Below are 15,420 nucleotides of genomic sequence, written 5' to 3'. Positions count from 1 at the left end.
GACAGAGAAAGTGCTAATCCCACTGCCCCACTCTCTCCCCATTCCCTGTATCAATCCCAAACAAATCCCACTGCCCCACTCTCTCCCCATTCCCTGTATCAATCCCAAACTAATCCCACTGTCCCACTCTCTCCCCAATCCCTGTATCAATCCCAAACAAATCCCACTGCCCCACTCTCTCCCCATTCCCTGTATCAATCCCAAACTAATTCCACTGCCCCACTCTCTCCCCATTCCCTGTATCAATCCCAAACAAATCCCACTGCCCCACTCTCTCCCCATTCCCTGTATCAATCCCAAACAAATCCCACTGCCCCACTCTCTCCCCATTCCCTGTATCAATCCCAAACAAATCCCACTGCCCCACTCTCTCCCCATTCCCTGTATCAATCCCAAACAAATCCCACTACCCCATTCTGTCCCCATTCCCTGTATCAGCACACACTGTCTGGTTTGAAATGTGGGTAGGTGGATCCATCCAGCCTTTCAAACCTGGCTGATCTCCCTCGCTCCACTTTCCTGCCTGTCCCTTGGTGGAGAAGGCGGCACCTTCCCATCACTTACCAAAACAGCGCCGAGGGAAAAGACTATATTTAAACAACAATGAGGTATAAACACAAATTATTTCAATCCCCAGAACAAGAAATTACTTTGAAGTAGAGTTACTTTGTTTTGGAGCCAAACATGGTTGACAATGGGTGCACAGGCAGATCCCGGAAACAGCAATGTGATAATGACCCGACCCGACTGACCCTTGTGATGGCAGGATTGTCATATGTGCAGGCATTGGGTCGAATGGGTCTGTATTGACTGGAATTTAGAAGAATGAGAGGAGATCTAATTGAAAAGTATAAAATTCTGATAGAGCTGGACAGAACTATAGGTCATAGAATTCTGAAAGTGCCGAAGGAGGTCATTCGGCTCCCCCAGGTGTGGACCAACCCTCTGAAGGAGCACCATGCCCACTACCCTACCCTATCGCCATAGTCACACACCCCACCTAAACTGCACACCTTTAGAGGCTGAGGGGCAATTTATCATGGCCAATCCACCTAACCCGCACATCTTTGGACTGTGGGAGGAAACAGGAGCACCCGGAGGAAACCCACGCAGACACGGGGAGATCGTGCAAACTCCTCAAAGACAGTTTCCCGAGGTCGGAATTGGACCCGGGTCCCTGGTGCTGTGAAGCAGCAGTGCTAACCACTGTGCCACCTTGTGAGGAACTTTCTTCACTCTGAGAGTGGTGAACCTGTGGAATTCTCTACCACAGAAAGCTGTGGAGGAGAAATCACTGACTATATTTCATAGAGAGTCATTAGTAAACTCTGAGGGGCGGGATTCTCCCGCAACTGGCCGGATGGCCCGACGCCAGCGCCAAGAGCGGCGCGAACCACTCTGGCGTCGGGCCGACCGGAAGGTGCGGAATCCTCCACACTTCCGGGGGCTAGGCCGGCGCTGGAGGGGTTGGCGCCGCGCTAACCAGCGCCAAAGGGCTGCCATGGTCCCGCGCATGCGCAGAGCCGCCGGCGTGTTCTGGCACATGTGCAGGGGGTTTCTTCTCCGCACCGGCCATGAGCCCTACAGAGGCCGGCGCGGAGGGAAAGAGTCCCCCAACGGCACAGGCCCGCCCGCAGATCGGTGGGCCCCGATAGCGGACCAGGTCACCATGCCCCCCCCCCCCCCCATGTGCCGGATCCTCCCACGCCCCCCTCCCCCTCTCCTGAGGACTCCGGTGGACGGCCTTCTAGCCAGGTCCCGCCGTGATGGACCCTGCCCATTTTATGCCGGCGGGACTGGCCGAAAACGGGTGGCCACTCAGCCCATCGGGGCCTGGAGAATTGCCGAAGGGCCGCTACCAACGGCCTCTGACTGGCGCGGCGTGTTCCCCGCCCCTGCCTGAAAACCGGCGCCAGAGAATTCGGCAGCCGGCGTCGGAGCGGCAGGGCAGGATTCACACCCCCCCCCCCCCCCCCCCCCCCCCCCCCCGGCGATTCTCCGACCTACTGGGGGTTGGAGAATTCCGCCCGAGGTGTCAAGGTGTATGGGGAAAGCACGGGGGTCTGGTGTTGAGACACAGGAACAACCATTATCACATTGAATGGCAGGGCAGGCTCGAAGGGCCGAATGGCCTTCTCCACTCCTATTTTCTGCGTTTCGATGTTAACTCTGTTTTCTGAGCAATGTTGGCTGATGGATATATGGATTTGCCTGAGGGATTTAGGGATTTGATCACCTGTGCTACCTGGAGGGTGCTGCATTTTGTTTATTTAAAAGTGTGTATTCCTTTGGATTTATTATGCTAATGGATATCCAGGATTTCAAACATTGCATTTATTAAACATGGGTTACTCGGACCAAAATTGACCATAACAGCGCGGTAGCCCAGTGTTTAGCACTGTTGCTTCACAGCGCCAGGGTCTCAGGTTCAATTTCCGGCTTGGGTCACTGTCTGTGCAGAGTCTGCACATTCTCCCCAGGTCTGCGTGGGTTTCCTCCGAGTGCTCCGGTTTCCTCCCACAAGTCCCGAAAGGCGTGCTTGTTAGGTGAATTGGACATTCTGAATTCTCCCTCTGTGTACCCGAACAGGCGCCGGAGAGTGGCGACCAGGGGATTTTCACAGTAACCTCATTGCAATGTTAATGTAAGCCTACTTGTGATAATAATAAAGATTATTATTATAACAGAGATAGGAAGGGTCGCAGGGGCTGGAGGAGGTTAAAAAGACAGGGGGTGGGGTTGTAGGGGTTAGATAAGGTTATAGATATAGGCAGTGTTGTAGGCTCTGCAGGACGTTACAGAAATAGGAAGGGTTATAGGTGCTGGAGCAGGTTACAGAGACAGGGAGGGTTGTCGGGGTTGGATGAGGTTACAGAGATAGGGAGGATTGTAGTGGCTGGAGGAGGTTTGAGATTTAATAAAGGCAATGGAGTCCGTCAAGTAAAAATAAATTACTGGGTGGGATTCTCCCATTCGGCGGCAGAAGGGGCTGGTTTAGCTCACTCAGCTAAATCGCTGGCTTTTAAAGCAGACCAAGCAGGCCAGCAGCACGGTTCGATTCCCGTATCAGCCTCGCCGGACAGGCGCCGGAATGTGGCGACTAGGGGCTTTTCACAGTAACTTCATTGAAGCCTACTCGTGACAATAAGCGATTTTCATTTCATTTCATTTTCAGAATGTCCACGCCGTCGGAAACTCCGTCGCGTTTCACAACGGTGTGATCGGGCTGCTGGGAGTATCGATTCTGGCCCCTACAGGGGCTCAGCATGGCGCTGGAGCGGTTCACGCCGTTCCAGCCTCCCATCCCGGCGCGAACTGTGTGCCGCGAGAACTGCGCATGCGCAGTGCGTCGGCGCCAACCCGCGCATGCGCGGTGGCCTCCCTCAACGCGCCTGCCCCGACGCAACATGGCGCGGGAGTTCAGGGGCCGGCACAGAAGGAAATAGGCCCGGGGAGCAGGAGGCCGGCCCGCCAATTGGTGGGCCCCGGTTGCGGGCCAGGCACCAACGGAGGGCCCCCCCCCTTGGGTCGGAGCCCCCTTCCCCAGAACGAAACCCAGTTGTCCAGAAAAGGCCCAAGGAAATCTGCGGCACCCAGAGGCACCCAGGCCACTCCCACAGGTGGAATGGCACTGCCACTGTGAGTTTCAGGTGGGCCTGACAGCGAGCACGTATCTATTGTCCGTACCTATGCCGAGCCAACAGGCATAGCTCAGAGCCAACATTTTCATCATGGTAACTCTCAGACATGCAGGATCAGCGACCAACCTTTTTCGGGCCTGGTACCCCAAAGGAGAACACTATCCTCAATGGCCAGCCCTGTCACCTTTGTTGAAAATGTGTTCAGCTCCAATGGGTGTTGTTGACGTGGGCCACCGGTCAAAAACAAATGTCGAACTTTGGATTAAAAGGGATCACACTGCATCCAGTCGCAGGTACATGTAGCCATTGCTGGCAGGGAGACCATGAATTAAAAAATATATATTTTGAGTACCCTGCGGTGATATGCCTGTGAATAATATTGTAGATCATTAGCAATGCAACCTCCAAATGCGTGCACACTCATTAGTTGGTAGTAAGGCGTATAACCGGATGGTCGCACATAGGGTAGTTCCAGAGTAACCTAGTTTGTACAGTGTTCTGTATGTTACCTTTCCATGTGTTAATCAATAAATCGTTGTTCTAGTTAAGTCACCAGCAGTTCTGTGCACATCATTTTTCCAATTAAGGGGCAATTTAGTGCTGTCGATTCACCTACCCTGCACATCTTTTCATGTTGTCGGGGTGAGACCCCCACAGACACGGGGAGAATATGCAAACTCCACATGGACAGTGACCCGGGACCATGATCGAACCTGGGTCCTCGGTGCCGTGAGGAAGCGGTGCTAACCACTACACCAGCATGCTGCCCACTGGGAATCCATGGAATTAAGGACCGACATAACTTTGTATACCTTGGGAGGGCCGACCGCCTGTCGGGCATCGGAAGGCAGCTCAAAGCATCCGTGTGCGCAATGGAAGATCCGGGCAGTGCGGAAAGGAGTATTGATATGCCACCAAAAGAAGCGCCCACTTGTTTGCGGAACAAGGCAATCGGCGGTACTGCTTTGTTTCACAAAACAGGCCAGCAGTGGTTTGTGGTCTGTTCCAAGATAAAAGTGACGATCATACACATACTGGTGAAAGCACTTGACCCCAAAGATGATCACTGATCCCTCTTTTTCAATGTGAGCATATCTGTGCTCCAAGGCCGTCAACGTTTTAGACACGTAAGCGATGGGTTGATCGAGGCCATCACCCATGCAGTATGAGAGCACTGCACCAATTCTATAAGGCGAGGTGTTGCATGTCAGGTATAGGAGCCTGCCATTGTCATAATGTGTAAGAACCTTGGAGGAGACCAACACCTGTTTCACGGATTGGAAAGCATGACAAGTACCACTGGCACTGCCCAGTCAGTGAACTGAACCAGCCGAATGATTCCAAGGCCCTCCAAATGCCTGAATTCATCCTCGACCTTTCCCACAAGCCTGCCGGGGACCGGCCGCGCTCTGAAAAAACAAAGTTCAGCCAGCAGGTCTATCTGGATCTTTTCTATGGTCCCTGTTATCTTCGCGATGCCCGGACCAAAAAAGTCAGGGAACATCCGCAACACGCCTGCAAACCTTTGGATTCCATCTGGAGGATGTGACATGGGGGGTGGCACGGTGTGGCATGATGCGGAACGGTGTGACACGGAGTGGCATGGTGTGACATGGGTGGCACAGGGTGGCATAGGGTGGCACAGGGTGGCACAGTGCAGCATGGGGTGGCACAGTGTGACATGAGATGGCACAGAGTGGAATGCAGATGGCACAGTGTGGCATGGGGTGGCATGGTGCAGCATGAAGTGGAACGGTGTGACACGGGGTGGCATGGTGTGTCACAGGGTGGCATGGGGTGGCACAGGATAGCATGAGGATGACACGGTGTGGCATGGAGTGGCGTGGCGGGCAGCGTCTGAGGACCTTAATTTCCATTGCCTGCAGCTCTTGTGCTCCAGGCTGTGCTTTCCTGTAAAAAGGCAATTTGTAATGCCTATTGAAAAGTCAGGGAAACTTCACCAAGCAGACATTCTGCACGACATGGTTATTAATGTTATTAATGCGACAGATTAAATGGTCCCTTAGCATGTCAGCTAACATGGTTCCATAATCAGAGTGCTCAACAATTTTACATAGCCGGGAGATATATTCAGTGACTGGCTCCCCTTCCGCTCGCACCGCTGTATTAGAGGCTGGTGCAGGTTCCAGAGATAAGGAATATTGTCGGGGCCGGGGGAGGTTAGACAGATAGAGAGGGTGTAGAGAATGGAGGAGGTCAAATACATAGCGAGCATAGTAAGGACTGGAGGACTGTAGGGGCTGGAGGAGGTTACAGAGATAGGGAGGGTTGTAGGAGCTGGACGAGGTTACAGAGACAGGGAGGGTTGTAGGGGCTGGAGGAGGATCCAGAGATAGGGAGGGTTGTAGGAGCTGGACGAGGTTACAGAGACAGGGAGGGTTGTAGGGGCTGGAGGAGGATCCAGAGATAGGGAGGGTTGTAGGAGCTGGACGAGGTTACAGAGATAGGGAGGGTTGTAGGGGCTGGAGGAGGATCCAGAGATAGGGAGAGTTGTAGGGGCTGGAGGAGGTTACAGAGACAGGAAAGGTTGTAGGAGCTGGACGAGGTTACAGAGATAGGGAGGGTTGTAGGGGCTGGAGGAGGTTACAGAGACAGGAAGGATTGCAGGAGCTGGACGAGGTTACAGAGATAGGGAGGGTTGTAGGGGCTGGATGAGGTTACAGAGATAGGGAGGGTTGTAGGGGCTGGATGAGGTTACAGAGATAGGGAGGGTTGTAGGGAGCTGGACGAGGTTACAGAGATAGGGAGGGTTGTAGGGGCTGGACGAGGTTACAGAGATAGGGAGGGTTGTAGGAGCTGGAGGAGGTTACAGAGACAGGAAGGGTTGTAGGAGCTGGACGAGGTTACAGAGATAGGGAGGGTTGTAGGGGCTGGATGAGATTACAGAGATAGGGAGGGTTGTAGGGGCTGGATGAGGTTACAGAGATAGGGAGGGCTGTAGGGGCTGGATGAGGTTACAGTGATAGGGAGGGTTGTAGGAGCTGGACGAGGTTACAGAGATAGGGAGGGTTGTAGGAGCTGGATGAGGTTACAGAGATAGGGAGGGTTGTAGGGGCTGGATGAGGTTACAGAGATAGGGCTGACAAGGAAGGATTTTATAACCAGGCTGACTGAACTGTTTGATCTCTGTGAACAAAATCACCGCAGTGGGTGTTTGCAATGACAATTTGAGAATTCCTCCCTGGTTATCAGTGCAGACTATAAACATGAAGTGAGGCTCTGACACTGCTTGAACTCCTATGCATTCATAACATGGTTTTAGATTATTGAAATTTGTGAGAGATAATGAAAGACTTGCAATTACACTGTTTACAATTTAGAAAGATCATAACCACAGATCTCCGAGGAAATGACAGAGCAGATTGTAAAAACACACACACACCACAACATTTCAATTAATAGAGAGAGAAGTAAAAAAGGAAGGAAACAAACACAGGGAACAGGGAATATGTCTTTGGTGACGTAAACGTTAGGCAGCAAAATCAGCAGAAATTTCCAGCTGGACTTCCACTAAAGCAACATCCATAGTTGTGTTCTGTGATGTAGCCGTTGTAAGGGTGTATACAGAACATCTAGTGGTTTAACTAGAAAGATGATTTATTAACAACAGGCAGAAAGATAACACAGTGACTATAATACAGACAAAGGCCACTAACTGAATTCAGTGAATTCTCCTGGAGCTACTCTAAGTGCGGCTATCCTGTTGTACATCTTAATGCCAACTGGTGGGTATCACAAGTCACTTGCTGGTTGGAGGTCACATTACTAACTTTATACAAAAAAACTGTGCACAGACATATCAACCTTCCTTTGGAAATGTTAACATTGATACTCAAATCTAACTGTGTCTTATAAAACATGATTTGCATTATCACTTTACACATGTTATATATATATACACAGATGCACATGTGCTTCATACAACATGATATTCCTGGTAAACATGTCCCTGGTGCACAGCTTATTGAACATTCACGACGACATCGCCCCGTTGGTCTTTTAAACTTTGGTCGGCTGCTCGACGTCGCTTAACTTCCGGCAGACCGGCTTTCTGGCTGGTCTTTTTTTGTTTTATCACCTTGTTTAGCCTTTTGATACAGTGCATCCTGAAGACCGGTTTCCTTGCTGACCTGGTCTGCGTCATCAGCTTTTTACATTTTTCTGACACGATGCTTCTTGCTGCGTTGTCTTGTACTTTCTGGCCTGTTGGCTGCCTTTCCGATGTCTCCGTCATCAGTACCGCAGGTGACACCCACAAAATCCTCCATTCTCCTCCTCTTCCTCTTGGATTTTGTGGGAGGGGTCCTGTGACTGCACTTCTTTTTTTTTGCTTTTGTAGCACCTGCCTTGCCGCTGGCCTGTGCCATGGGAGTGGTCGCTTGTGGTTAGTCAGCTGACCATCCAGTGTTGGCTGACCTATGCAGAACTGTACGGTCGTGGTCAAGTCTGCACCTTCAGGAGCAGATTGCAGAACCCCGCACTCTGGTGTCTGGGCTGGATTCATGACCCCAACGTTGACTGCTGCTCCTCCATCTTGTGGTTGAGCCCCAATTAGTGGCTCATCATCACTCGATATGATGATGTATGGGTCATAGAATCATAGAATTTAGAATTATCTACAGGGAAGAGGTGGCCATTCGGCCAATTGAGTCCGCACTGGCCCTTGGAAAGAGCACCTCACCTAAGCCCACACCTCCATCCAATCCCCATAAACCACCTACCCTTTTTTTGGACACTAAGGGACAATTTAGCATTGCCAATCCACCTAACCTGCACATCTTTGGACTGTGGCAGGAAATCAGAGCACCTGGAAGAAACCCACGCACACACGTGGGGAACGTGCAGACTCCGCAAAGACAGTGACCCAAGTCGCAAATCGAACCTACAACCCTGGAGCTGTGAAGCAACAGTGCTTTTTATAAAAAATAATTTTTATTGGAATTTTTTGAAAAATATATATCAACAGAGCAATAATAATAATAACAATAATAAACATCCCCCGGCACCCGTAACAACGCATGCAACAAACCCCCCCCACCACCCCCAAACCCAATAAACAACAAAATAAATTAACAATAAGCAAATTAACTTAAACAATATCCCCCTGAGACCCCCCCCCCCCTTCCCCCCCTCCCCCCCGGGTTGCTGCTGCTGCTGACCTAGTTCCTTATCATTGAGCCAGAAAGTCGAGGAAAGGCTGCCACCTCCTAAAGAACCCTTGTACCGACCCCCTCAGGGTGAATTTGACCATCTCCAGCTTAATGAATCCCGCCATGTCATTGATCCAGGTCTCCACACTCGGAGGTCTCGCATCTTTCCACTGCAGCAAGATCCTCCGCTGGGCTACTAGGGACGCAAAGGCCAAAACATCGGCCTCTTTCGCCTCCTGCACTCCCGGCTCCACCCCAACCCCAAATATCGCGAGTCCCCAGCCTGGCTTGACCCTGGACCCTGCCACCCTCAACACCGTCCTCTCCACCCCCTGCCAGAATTCCCCCAGTGCCGGACATGCCCAAAACATATGGGCATGGTTCGCTGGGCTCCCCGAACACCTAATGCACCTGTCCTCACCCCCAAAAAACTTGCTCATCCTCGTCCCGGACATATGAGCCCTGTGCAGTACCTTGAACTGGATGAGGCTAAGCCTCGCACATGAAGAGGAGGAGTTCACCCTCTCCAGGGCGTCCGCCCATGTCCCCTCCTTAATCTGCTCCCCCAGCTCCACTTCCCACTTAGCCTTCAGCTCCTCTACCGACGCCTCCTCCGCCTCCTGCATCACCTGATAGATGTCAGACACCTTCCCATCCCCGACCCACACCTCCGAAAGCACCCTATCCCTTACCCCCCACGGGGGCAACGAAGGGAACCCCTACACCTGCCGCCTAGCAAACGCCTTGACCTGAAGGTACCTGAACATATTCCCCGGGGGGAGCTCAAACTTCTCCTCCAGTTCACCCAGGCTCACAAACCTCCCGTCAATAAACAGGTCTCCCAACTTCCTTATGCCCGCCCTGTGCCACCCCAGGAACCCGCCATCCATGTTCCCTGGGACAAACCGGTGGTTCCCCCACAGCGGGGCCTCCACCGTGCCCCCCACTTCCCCCCTGTGCCGCCTCCACTGCCCCCAAATTTTGAGGGTAGCCGCCACCACCGGGCTCATAGTGTACCTCGTTGGAGGGAGCGGCAACGGCGCCGTTACCAGTGCCTTCAGGCTCATGCCTCCACAGGACGCCCTCTCCATCCATTTCCATGCTGCCCCCTCCCCATCCATTACCCACTTACGTACCATCGAGATGTTAGCCGCCCAATAGTGCCCAGAGAGGTTGGGCAGCGCCAGCCCCCCTCCATCCCTGCCCCGCTCCAAAAAGACCCTCCTTACCCTCAGAGTCCCGTGCGCCCAAACAAATCCCAGAATGCTGCTGTTCACCCTCATAAAAAAGGCCCTCGGAATGAAAATGGGGAGGCACTGAAACAAAAACAAGAATCTCGGGAGCACCGTCATTTTAACGGACTGTACTCTACCCGCCAATGACAACGGCAGCATGTCCCACCTTTTAAACTCCTCCTCCATCTGCTCCACCAACTTAGTAAAATTAAGCTTGTGCAGAGTCCCCCAACTCCTAGCCACCTGAACCCCCAGGTACCTAAAACTCCTCACTGCCCTCGTTAGCGGGAGCCTACCATTCCCCTCCTCCTGATCTCCCGGGTGTACGACAAACAGCCCAGGTTCAATTTATAGCCCGAGAAACTCCCAAACTCAGCAAGAATCTCCATCACCTCCGGCATTTCCCCCACCGGGTCTGCTACATACAGCAGCAAGTCATCTGCATACAGCGACACTCGGTGCTCCTCCCCGCCTCGCACCAAACCCCTCCACCTCCTCGACTCCCTGAGAGCCATGGCAAGAGGCTCAATTGCCAACACAAAAAGCAAGGGGGACAGGGGGCACCCCTGCCTCGTCCCACGGTGGAGCCTGAAGTACTTGGACCTCCTCCCATTTGTCGCTACACTCACCATCGGGGCCTCGTACAGCAACCTCACCCATTTAATAAACCCCACCCCAAACCCGAACCTCTCCAACACTTCCCACAAGTACCCCCACTCAACCCTATCAAAGGCCTTCTCCGCATCCAATGCCACCACAATCTCCGCCTCTCCTTCTGCTGCCGGCATCATTATCACATTTAGCAGCCTTCGCACGTTAGTGTTCAGCTGCCTCCCCTTCACAAAACCCGTCTGATCTTCATGTATCACCCCCGGCACACAGTCCTCTATTCTAGTGGCCAAGATCTTCGCCAGCAACCTGGCGTCCACATTCAGCAGTGAAATTGGCCTGTATGATCCACACTGCAAGGGGTCCTTATCACGCTTCAGGATCAGGGAAATCAGCGCCTGTGACATCGTCGTGGGCAAAACTCCCCCCTCCCATGCCTCGTTAAAGGTCCTGACCAACAGGGGGCCCAGCAGGTCCGCATATTTCTTATAAAATTCAACCGGGAACCCATCCGGTCCTGGCGCCTTCCCCGACTGCATGTGGCCAATCCCTCTGACCAGCTTCTCCAACTCGACCGGCGCCCCCAGTCCCTCCACCTGCTCCTCCTGCACCCTTGGAAATCGCAGCCTGTCCCAAAAGCTCTCCATTCCCCCTCCCACCGCCGGCGGCTCCGACCGGTACAGTTCCCTGTAAAAGTCCCTAAAGACCTCATTGACCTCTGCCCCCTGCCGCACCACATTCCCATCCCCTATCCTTCACTCCACCAATCTCCCTAGCCACGTCCCGCTTGCGAAGCTGATGCACCAGCATCCTGCTCGCCTTCTCTCCATACTCGCAGACCGCTCCCTGCGCCTTCCTCCACTGTGTCTCCCGCCTTTCTGGTGGTCAATAAATCAAACTTGGCCTGCAGGCTACGCCGCTCCCCCAACAATCCCTCCTCCGGGGCCTCCGCGTACCTCCTATCCACACTCAACAGCCCCCCCACCAGTCTTTCCCTCTCCCTCCTCACCCCCCCTCTCCCTATGGGCTCGGATGGAGATCAGCTCCCCACTAATCACTGCCTTCAGAGCCTCCCACACCATCCCCACCCGGACCTCCCCTGTATCATTGACCTTGAGGTACCTCTCGATACATCCCCGGACCCTGGTACACACCTCCTCATCAGCCAACAACCCCACGTCCAGACGCCGAAGCGAGCGCTGGTCCCGCACCTCCCCCATCTCCAGATCCACACAACGCGGAGCATGGTCCAAAATCGCAATAGCCGAATATTCGGCCTCCTCCACCCTCGGGACCAGTCCCCTACTCAAAACAAAGAAATCAATGCGGGAATAAACCCTGTGCACATGGGAGAAAAAGGAGTACTCCCGAGCCCTCGGCCTCCCAAACCTCCAGGAATCCACTCCTCCCATCTGGTCCATAAACCTCCTCAACACCTTGGCCGCCGCCGGCCTCCTGCCTGTCCTTGAACTAGAATGATCCAGTAGGGGATCCAGCACCGTATTGAAGTCCCCCCCCCATGATCAGGCCCCCCACCTCCAGGTCAGGAATGCGGCCCAACATACGCCTCATGAAACCAGCATCATCCCAATTTGGGGTGTACACATTTACCAACACCACCCTCTCCCCCTGCAGCTTACTGCTCACCATCACATATCTGCCGCCACTATCAGCCACCACCTCAGACGCCTCAAACGCCACCCTCTTCCCCACCAGGACCGCCACCCCCCGGTTCTTCGAGTCGAGCCCTGAATGGAAAACCTGCCCCACCCACCCCTTCCTCAGCCGGACCTGGTCCGCCACCTTCAGGTGGGTCTCCTGGAGCATGGCCACGTCCGCCTTCAGCCCCTTCAGATGCGAAAACACCCGGGCCCGCTTAACCAGCCCATTCAACCGCCTCACGTTCCACGTGATCAGCCGGATCAGGGGACACCCTGTCCCCCTCCCCCGTCGACTAGCCATAGCCCATCGACTGCTCGCCCCTGGCCAGCACCCATTCGGCCCGTTTCCCACGGCGATAGAACCTCACCCCGACCCACACCAGCTCCACCCTGGCCAATCCAGCAGCAACCCAGTATTCCCCCCCCCCCCCCCCCCCCCCCCCCCCCGGATAGGATCCCTCCTAGCCGCGACGCTCCCTCCATAGTACTCCCGTGAGCCAGCTGACTTCTGCTGACCCCGGCAGCTCCCGCTCTAACTCCGACCCCTCCCGATATGAGGTCACCCTTCCCCCCTGCATCAGCTCCTTGGCACTGCTTCAGCGCGGGAAAACGTATCTGATATCCGCGCCCCTTGCTACCAGCTCCACCCCCCTCGTCCCGCAGTGCGGGAAACCAGAGGAAAGCCCGCGCTTTCACACTGCCCCACACCACCCCCCCCCAGCGCAGCTTCCAAACAGCAGTCCCAACCCATCCACCAACCCCGTACAAACAAAAACAAAAACAGATCAACCACAAACCCCAATACCCCCCTGAAGAGACAAAACCATAACCAACATCATCCGAAAGCGAGAGAAAAGAAAGAATCAAACAGAATAACCAGCAACAGCATAAACAGTGATACAGAAATAGAGAAACTCCCACAGCCCCCAATCTCTAGTTCTGCTGTGGAGCACCGCCTTCGTCCGGTTGAACCCGGCCCGCCGCTTAGCCACCTCCGCACTCCAGTCCTGGTAGATACGCACTACCGAGTTCTTCCACTTGCTGCTCCTCACCTTCTTGGCCCAGGGCAGCACACACTCCCGGTCGCTGAACCGATGGAACCGCACCAACACCGCCCGCGGGGGTTCATTCGCCTTAGGCCGCCTGGCCAGTACTCTGTGGGCCCCCTCCAGCTCCAGGGGAAGAAGGAAAGATCCTGCCCCCACCAGCGAGTTCAACATCACGGACACATAGGCCGGCAGGTCCGACCCCTCCAGCCCCTCCTCGAGGCCCAGGATCCGCAAGTTCTTCCTCCTTGATCAAAACTCCATCTCCTCGAACCAATCTTACCACTTTTTGTGGAGCACCTCGTGCATCTCCACCTTCCCCACAAGGGCCGGAACCTCATCCTCGCGCTCAGAGGCCTGTTGCTGCAACTCAAGTGTCGCTGCACCCTGAGTTGTCTGGGTCTCCAGCAGCTTACTAGTCGTTACTTTCAGGGATTCCAACAACTCCCCTTTCAGCTCCGTGAAATAGCGCAGAAGGGCCGCCTGCTGCTCCTCAGCCCACTGCCTCCACTCCTCAGGGGCTCCACCGGCCGCCATTTTGTCCACCTTCCCCCACTTTAACAGGGGAGCTGCTGCCGTTTTTCTCCTCGCCCCACTCCGAGTCCACACCATACATCCCAGGGGGTTTTGCTCCAGACCCCTTTATCCACCGGGAATCGTCGAATCAGCGCCGTTTGGGGCCCTTAAAAGGGTCCACAAGTCCTATTAAAACGGGAGCTGCCGAACATGCGGCTTAGCTCCGCATAGCCGCAACCGAAAGTTGTGAAGCAACCGTGCTAACCACTGTGTTACAGTGCCGCCCTAATTTTTGTTGGCTCATCCTCGTCTGGTAGAATGGTATATGTATCGTCTGTCATTGAAGTGCTGCATACAGATAATGCCATCTGATCGTCTAGCACATCTTTTGGTGGAGTGGCCTTTAGTATTGAGGAATCCACTTTGTGGGCTTGAGATGATTCGCCGAATGCCTCTGGAGCCAGTTTTGCAGAATGGGGATGAATTCTTCAGTTATCAGTCTGTTTGCACCTGGGATGATCTCACCTGAAGTGTAGGCTCCTGCTACAGTATCTCACAATCGGGAGTCTCTCCCTCACCGTCTAACTGACACAATGGGGATTCCGGCTCTCACTCTGTCAGTGACACAATGGGGATTCTCTCTCGCTATCCCTGTCAGTGACACAATGGGGATTCTCTCTCTCTATCCCTGTCAGTGACACAATGGGGATTCCCTCTCTCTATCCCTGTCAGTGACACAATGGGGATTCTCTCTCTCTATCCCTGTCAGTGACACAATGGGGATTCCCTCTCTCTATCCCTGTCAGTGACACAATGGGGATTCTCTCTCTCTATCCGTGTCAGTGACACAATGGGGATTCTCTCTCTCTATCCGTGTCAGTGACACAATGGGGATTCTCTCTCTCTATCCCTGTCAGTGACACAATGGGGATTCCCTCTCTCTATCCCTGTCAGTGACACAATGGGGATTCTCTCTCTCTATCCGTGTCAGTGACACAATGGGGATTCCCTCTCTCTATCCGTGTCAGTGACACAATGGGGATTCCCTCTCTCTATCCGTGTCAGTGACACAATGGGGATTCTCTCTCTCTATCCGTGTCAGTGACACAATGGGGATTCTCTCTCTCTATCCGTGTCAGTGACACAATGGGGATTCTCTCTCTATATCTGTGTTAGTGGCACAATGGGGATTCTCTCTCTCTATCCGTGTCAGTGACACAATGGGGATTCTCTCTCTCTATCCGTGTCAGTGACACAATGGGGATTCTCTCTCTCACGGTGTCAGCAGTGGCAGCACGGTAGCATGGTGTTTAGCATAAATGCTTCACAGCTCCAGGGTCCCAGGTTCGATTCCCGGCTGGGTCACTGTCTGTGCGGAGTCCGTACGTCCTCCCCGTGTGTGCGTGGGTTTCCTCCGGGTTCTCCGGTTTCCTCCCACAGTCCAAAGATGTGCGGGTTAGGTGGATTGGCCATGCTAAATTGCCCATAGTGTCCTAAAAAGTAAGGTTAAGGGGGGGTTGTTGGGTTACGGGTATAGGGTG

Source organism: Scyliorhinus canicula, chromosome 12 (genome assembly GCF_902713615.1).
Source record: "Scyliorhinus canicula chromosome 12, sScyCan1.1, whole genome shotgun sequence".
Classification (NCBI taxonomy): Eukaryota; Metazoa; Chordata; class Chondrichthyes; order Carcharhiniformes; family Scyliorhinidae; genus Scyliorhinus; species Scyliorhinus canicula.
Note: the sequence above shows the minus strand (reverse complement) of the source record.